Here is a 7326-nt window from a genome sequence, read left to right as displayed (position 1 = left end):
GAAAAGGTAATCAATATATCCAGCAAAAATGCCAAACATTTTAAATGTGAGGTTGGTGCTATCGATGCTATTTTGTTTTCTCAACCGATCATAATCAAGATATGGGATCGTTTTAGTCTAAACTATTTCAGTTTATCCGGTGCAGGGTTTTGCACAGATTTTGAACTTTCCATATGCGTTACCTGTATATAATTAAACTGTCTTTTCTTCCCTTTTCAACAGATTGCTTTCTCTCAGCACAACAGCATCATGGACCTGGTGCAGTTCTTTGTTACCTTCTTCAGGTAAGTTTTTCCTCAGTGTCTTATTTACTGTGTGTACTGTGTTTGCTGTGTTTGCTGCAGAGCATCCAGCTGCTCATCTCAGGGCTTTGTTCCTCAGTGGTTCACTTCCCTGAGGCTCTTTGCACAACTGTGCTATAGCCTGAGCACATTGAGTTACAGTAGGTGGCAGCAGCCTCAGGAAAGACACTTTGCCCCCAACAGCTCTTGCAATCTTCTCCATCTGCTCAACAGCAACAAGCAGATGTGTGGGGTAACTCGTAGGTGTGTGAGTTAGGTTGCTGAGAAAGAGCAACTCAACTGATATTTAAAAAATGACTTATATTGCACTCTAAAAATAGGAAATGTGCAAACCAAATTGACAATCTTGCAGTAAACTATGATTTGTTGATGTGCAGGTCAAAAGGAGCTTTTTTAGATGTCAAGGTTGAAAAACCTTGATTTCACTACATTTCAGCATGTACTTATGACCTTCTTTACCCTAAAAATATAGCCATTTATAGTATATGCTGTGGAAACAATGGTGCATTGAACCTTGATCTTAAAAACAAAACAACAACTTACTTTTCAACCAAAATTAGCTCAGTATTGATTAGATTTCTATTGACCTGCAAATCACCAAATTAATGGTCTCAACATCTTTGAACAATAAGTGCATTTTCAGTAAGGTCATAAGAATTTTATACTACAGTTTCTCCTGCCTATTAGCTCACTTTGATCAAAGAAGAAAAAAAAATATAATAATAAATATATATATACCGTAAAACAATTATTGGCCGAGTCCCAAATAGCCGCCTACCTCCTTTACTGGCCTGGTGTGGGAATACATTTTGACAAATAAACGCCTGCCTCCATTAAACACCTGGTCTGGTTTTTGTAGAAGTTCTTTGGATGTATTAAACCTCTTAAACCCTGCGGGGTCGCCCACTTTAGCTGCTTCTAAGATGCTTAGATCGCAAGAACACAAACACAAATATTAATGATTAAACGTATGATCCATGTGTCAGTATGGACATGCTGCACATCGTTAGATCCGTTAGATTCTCCACAATTCAGTCATTCAGTTCATTTAACGCAAACAACGAACCCCAAAGTCTAATTCTGAACCTGCATGGTAGGAGAGGAAAGGAAAAAAGTGCTGAATGCCATTACCTTTGAAGCCTCGTTAAGTCCGAATGTGTCCGTTCCTTTATTATTTATCTTCCTTTAGTCTGTAAGAGTCCCCCGATCAGAAGAACAGCTTTTCAGAAAAATGAATCCAAGTTATGAATCCTGTCATGTGAAGTCCTTCACTCTCTGTCAGCTAACTTCTGCCACACTTCTCTCATCCTGCACCCTGTTGTTGTTTCGTTAGTTGCTGCCTTCAAAATAAAAGCGCACAAGTAGTCTGTCAGAGCTAGATCAAATGAATGACGTGTATTTGATATTATTTGATCATTTTTATACAAGTATTATTCTGTTTGTTTTGTGCAAAAAGAATTAAGTACCTGTCCTATATGGACGCCTGTCCCAAATATAGGCAGGGTCAATTCAGTGATTTTAGCAAATAAAAGCCCGGGCTATTATTCAAAGTTTTACGATGTGTATATATTAGAAAAAAACTAGACATTATCCAATGAAACACAACCTAACGTCACCCTAAGCAGTGGGTTAGCATTTATGATCATCATATTTATCATGTAGAAGAATTTTAACTAAAATATATCCCCAAAGACGGTTCAGACAGAACACATGGCAGATTTCAGAGATGACGCAGTTGCATCCGAAGTTAACGGAAAGACACGATTAGCTCCAGGGCAGCGCGACCTGATGCAAAGATGCAAGTTTCAACTTGCGAAAATTCACACTAGAGAGTAAAAAGAGAGAGGCTGGAGGGAAATGAGCCGGCAAACAAACTCACACGGACAGTTTTACAAATCAGTAAAAAGCAAACGTTTCTTAATACAATGGCAGTGAATGTTTTTGTTTTGTTTTTCGCTTGTGGTGTGGCAGAATCAGATGTTTTCCTGTTTGTCTCTGTGATGCATGCTGTTGTGTGGTGTTTGTTTAAGTAGTATTAATACTTAATAAGGTCTGAATAGTAATAGCTTAAAGACTCATCTCCATAATTTCCACACACATCAAACCAAACAGTCAGACAGAGCAGTGAATTTTTTTGGAGTGGGTGAGAGACGTGTATGTTACTGCTCGTCATGCAGACAGGCAGTGGATATAATGAGAGAGTGTTTTGGAGGAAGAAGTCTGGAACGAAGTCTGCTGTCTTCAGGCAAGATTCTGCCACTCAGCTACGACACCGGACAAGTGTGTGTTTGTTCGGTGCGAGTGTGTACGTGCGCGTTGTTTCCTGTACGTGTACATGTGCGTCCCCCTCACTGTGTGTCCGTGCTTGTATATGTGCGTGTTGGTGTGTGTCACTGTGCTGCCATGTGTGGAAAGTGAGCCATTTGTGTGCCCACGGCCGGCTTCCGGACATCAGCGACCTTTAGGCCAGCATAGAGGGATGATGTCATCAGTAGGGGACAGCGTCAAGTTTTGCCGGGAGAGTTGGTGTTGCTTGTGTGTGTGTGTGTATTAGTCACTGCTCTGTTTATGAGTTGCTCTCTTCTGCACTGCATCAGACTCTCAGTGAGAAAAGGTTATGTGCTACATCTACAGGACTTTTTTGTTGTTGGTTTATTTGCTGCCCTTATTATACAGTATAAATGTAATTTGCATGTTTTTTTTTTATTATTAATGTCCTTTTACATATATAAGAGCAGCATTACCATAATTAAAAAAATGCTCAATTAAAAGACAATGCTTTTAAATTTGTATTCTTAGATGCGTCAATCAATATTTTCAATGTTAACACAGAATCAAACAAAAACAGCTGTTCAAAGCCTCTTTTAGCTCAAAGTTTTGGCTGTACGGTATATTAACTGTATAGTTCAGTCTCACCTTACCGCGTAAGGCCCGTTTCCAGCAGCAACAGGCAGCTGTTTTCAGCAAACAAGCTCTAATAAACCCACTTTACGCTACCAGCCCCGCACCAAATGGCAAACAAAGTTAATTGGCGCTTTCACACTATGCCGGTATTGTATAATTGTACGATGTCAGTGTCAGGGATTATGCCGCAAACGTCGGTTCACTATGAATTAGTGAATGCGGCATATTGGCGAATATTCTTTCCGCGTGTATGGCATTGTATTGTGTATCTGTATAAAAGGGCCTCATAATTAGCTGGTGAAGAAAGTGGTAAATAAAGGAGTTTTTGGAAGGCAAAGTGGAGCTAAAAGCAGACTGAAGTTGGAGTTAAGATCAATAACTTTTTGCTAAAACATTTACCATACATTTTGCAGCTTTAGTTCTGCTGTGGGGAACTTTTGTCTCCACCTTCCGATTGTGCGAGTATAAAATAAATATAAAAATGCTGAGTTGCTGCTGTCACCGTGGTTGCACCCCCTTCAGCTCTAGCTGCCAAATCATTGCTGGGGTCACTACCGGTGTGCCAGCGTGGGATTGTCGCCACAGACGATCTGATTTAAAAGCTCTGGTATACAAAGAGATTTACCTGTTGGTGATGGGGTTTTTCTGTCAATGGATATTTAAACTATATGTCAGAGATGCAGACGTATGTATGTATGTGTGTTTGTGTGCGTGTAGGTCTACATCACATAGGTGGGTATGTGTGTGTCTTTTGGCTCCACTGTGCTGGTGGGGTCAGGAGCTCGAGTGCCGAACTGCCTGAGTCATGACTCAGTGTGTGTTTGGCTGTAGGCAGAAGGCACAGTGATGAGATGCAGTCTGGCACTGGGAAGGAAGAGAAGAGGGAAGATATGCAGCAAACATAGAAAAAAGCAAAGTGATTGAAAGGAGAGATTGGCGATCTCGCTTTATTGTCTGTCGACTAATGTATCTGTCTCTGTGTCTGTCATCAAGCAGATATGATTGGGGGTTTTTTTTATTGCTTTTGGGGGCTTTTTATTGTCTTTACTAGATAGGGACTGCTAAAGAGAGACAGTAAAGATGGGAGAGAGAGAGAGAGAGAGAGGCGATGACATGCAGCAAAAGTCCCGGGCCGCTGCGGTAATGACTTAATGTATGGTGCAATGGATTGACCAGGTGAGCTACTGGGGTACCCAGGAAAATATGTTTGAAGGGAACATAACCAGGCCTTAGTTAAAAAAGCAAAGAAATATTTACATACAACGCATCAGCAGTGTGTTGACTGTCAATGTGTTTTCTCACAGCATCCTCTGCTAGCAACTAAAGCACGATTCACATTTGTATAATTACTGGATGTTTAGGCCAGTGTTGGGAGTAATATGTTACACAAATACCGCAGTTACAGTAAAGTATTGCTCTTTGCTGTAACGCAGTAATATAACGCATTACTAATCACATTTCGGTAAAATTAGACCTGTTAAAATCTGTGAAATTTTGAGGGGAACATTAAGATTGAGGAAAGATTGTGGTGTGGGTTAAATATTGAGTAGTTACATTTCCTCCAAAATCCGTTTGCGTCCATTGTTGATTGAACGATTTTGTAGCTACGTTACTGATACTGCCGTGTAAATAACTACAAAGCAAAACATTTGAACACGAATGGATGCTGCCAGGGTTAAATAGGAGGGCAGAAAAATAATCAAATTTAAAAAAGCTGCAGTCATCATTTAGTTTTGGGGTTGTATAATGACACAGTTTTAAGAATATGCAATGCTGTAACAGCCCAGAGGACAATCTATAAGTCTATATGTGTTTTATTAACTGTTGACTTTTTTCTTTTGTAAAATTGGGCCCAGCTGCTTAAAGTTTCTACTTCCTATGTCTCCCTGATTAGCTGTGAAAGCTCCTTCCACAAAGATTTGGAAAAATTTGAAACTCTCCTCCCCTCCTCTTCCCATCCCTCTGTTCATCCTCCTCATGTATTCTTTCTCATCTCTAAGAAGCAGAGGAGAAAAAGGAATACGGCCATAATTAAACAGCGTTTATGTCTCCGCTCTCCACAGTCTCAAATGCTAATTGGTGACACTGCAGTTCAGCTTTGTCCAATTACTCCTAGCTCTCGCTCGCTTGATTAGCAATCAGTTTCTCTCTCTCTCTTTCCAAAACAGAGAAGCTACTCAGCACTAAGTGGCTCATGAGACTCCCTGAGCTCCCGCACTTCATTTCAAAATGACCATCCCTATCAACGTTCACTTCCACCAGGACTCTGTGGAGATTTTAGTCTTTGTTCAAATATATTTTATCTGTTGGCACCTATTTCAGATTTTAGAGTTACTTCTTTGAACATGCACAAAAAGCAAACCAATAGGCACTTAACGCATGGAGGAGCAGGAGCGATGCGGAGGTTGATTCCTCAGCTCCTATGTGTTATGTTATGTTATATTATGTTTTCAACCCTTTTTTTTCCAAGAGCAACACGTTTCTTGACTACATTAAGAACTTAACCACTTGAGCGCATCATTGTGTTTGGACTTTTTAGCAGTTTGGTGGTTATACATAACTAATGGTGTGACATGACTCAAAATTCTGCAACTCAACTCTAATTAAACTAAACTCAAATATATTTATTGAACCTAAAACCTTTTTTTCCCTGGCAAGTTTTACACTAGCCATGTTTTCGTCTAATTGTCATGCAAATTTTAAGCAGACTTGAAATATTTTACAATAGGAAAAAAAAAAAGAATGCGAAATATGTGCATATCTATCAGCTGGTTTGGAGTGAATGAACCAGGCTACGGCAAGCGTAGGAAACAAACCAGTCGCATGGACCTGAGGGCCATTGATCTTAGAAAAATGGAGAGAGGTCCTCAGGAATGCGTTTCAAGCGGGCAAGTTGCCACCAGCCATATTGCCGCACCTTATGGGAATATCCGGCAAGACGCCGACAGCGGAAACATCTGATCAGACGTGAGTTACAATTTCGCGACATCAGAACTTATTCGGCAATCTCCCATTTAGCGCATTTACACTTGTTCGACAAAGCGAGTGTAAAAACTTTTTTTTAATGCTGGGCAACAATAAATTTTTTTAATTGCAATTAATCGCATGATTTTCTTGCTGCATCCAGCTTAGTCTTCCGAAGCCTCCCTCCGCTGCTTGTGTGGGTGGATGATTTGCTGGCTGATCAACATCCCACCCCTCCTGTGACTCATGGATTTACTGTAGGCCTATAGCTGATGATACACAGAGCAACTTCTAGAGCAATGGTGCAGGGCAACGTTGCCATCAATGGTAATGGGTAAAGATTACTACCGTTATCCCCTTCCCCCCACCACTCCGCCCCCCGCCCCGCACCGCCGCTATCCGTTCAAAACATAGTTGGACTTGCCACTAGCAAGATTGCCCAGCAACATTGCTCAAAAAGTTGCCCCGTGTATCATCAGCTTTAGTGAATTCAGAGCCAATGAGCAACGGACTTTCAAAATAATAAGTTTTAAAAAACTGTTAACGTGCGATAAAATAATTGTCATCATTAATTAATTAATGTGTTAACGTGTTAACGTGCCCAGCCCTAATTTCTTTCAAATTGTGCCGTTTCCATCAGTCTTTTCTAATGCGATACTTCAAAATGTGCATAAAAAAAACTTTGATGGAAATGCAGCTATTGTGTATCGTACAACACCGTCTGTTTTTAGACCCTTGACTCGGATCAGGAAGAGAGTACCAGATAAAAAAAAACACAATTAAAAACTACAAAAATGACTTTTAAGCAAGTAATAACAAAACTCAACTGAAGACTTCATACATGGAAGAAATGCAGCAGTTACTTCAGCTTTAACACAATGAAAGTCCACTTTGAGAAATACTGAAGACCCATGAGTTTGCAGTCACCAGAAACAGCAGTTTATCATATTCAATCCTGCGCAATCATTTAATCTATCAGTGCCACTATGTGCAGGTAAATAAAATATGGTCTTTTCGCCAGGCAACACCTTTTCTTCGCCAAGGCGCTCTGCTACCTCTACCCAGGGCTCGACCTCCACGCTGTCTTAGGTTGACCATTAGGCATATTTTATATAAAACTAGCTTTGTAAAACGTTGTATCCTTGCTGTGATGTTA

The 7326-nt window shown here is 40.3% G+C and overlaps 1 long non-coding RNA gene across 1 annotated transcript in view; it reads left to right on the top strand.

The window, feature by feature from the left end:
• The first annotated feature begins 215 nt into the window (after positions 1-215).
• LOC119913071 overlaps positions 216-7326 on the top strand; it is a 12492-nt gene continuing 5381 nt past the window's right edge. The window contains exon 1 of the long non-coding RNA XR_005446355.1: positions 216-284. This is a non-coding gene — a long non-coding RNA (uncharacterized LOC119913071). The remainder of the gene's footprint in view (positions 285-7326) is intronic.

The sequence above is a fragment of the Micropterus salmoides genome, unplaced genomic scaffold (assembly GCF_014851395.1).
Source record: "Micropterus salmoides isolate LMB-PRFRI ecotype aquatic unplaced genomic scaffold, ASM1485139v1 Ms_hic_scaffold_2, whole genome shotgun sequence".
NCBI classification, from domain to species: domain Eukaryota; kingdom Metazoa; phylum Chordata; class Actinopteri; order Centrarchiformes; family Centrarchidae; genus Micropterus; species Micropterus salmoides.
The sequence above is the reverse complement of the archived record's forward strand: the minus strand, read 5'-3'. Positions and strand labels throughout refer to the sequence as shown.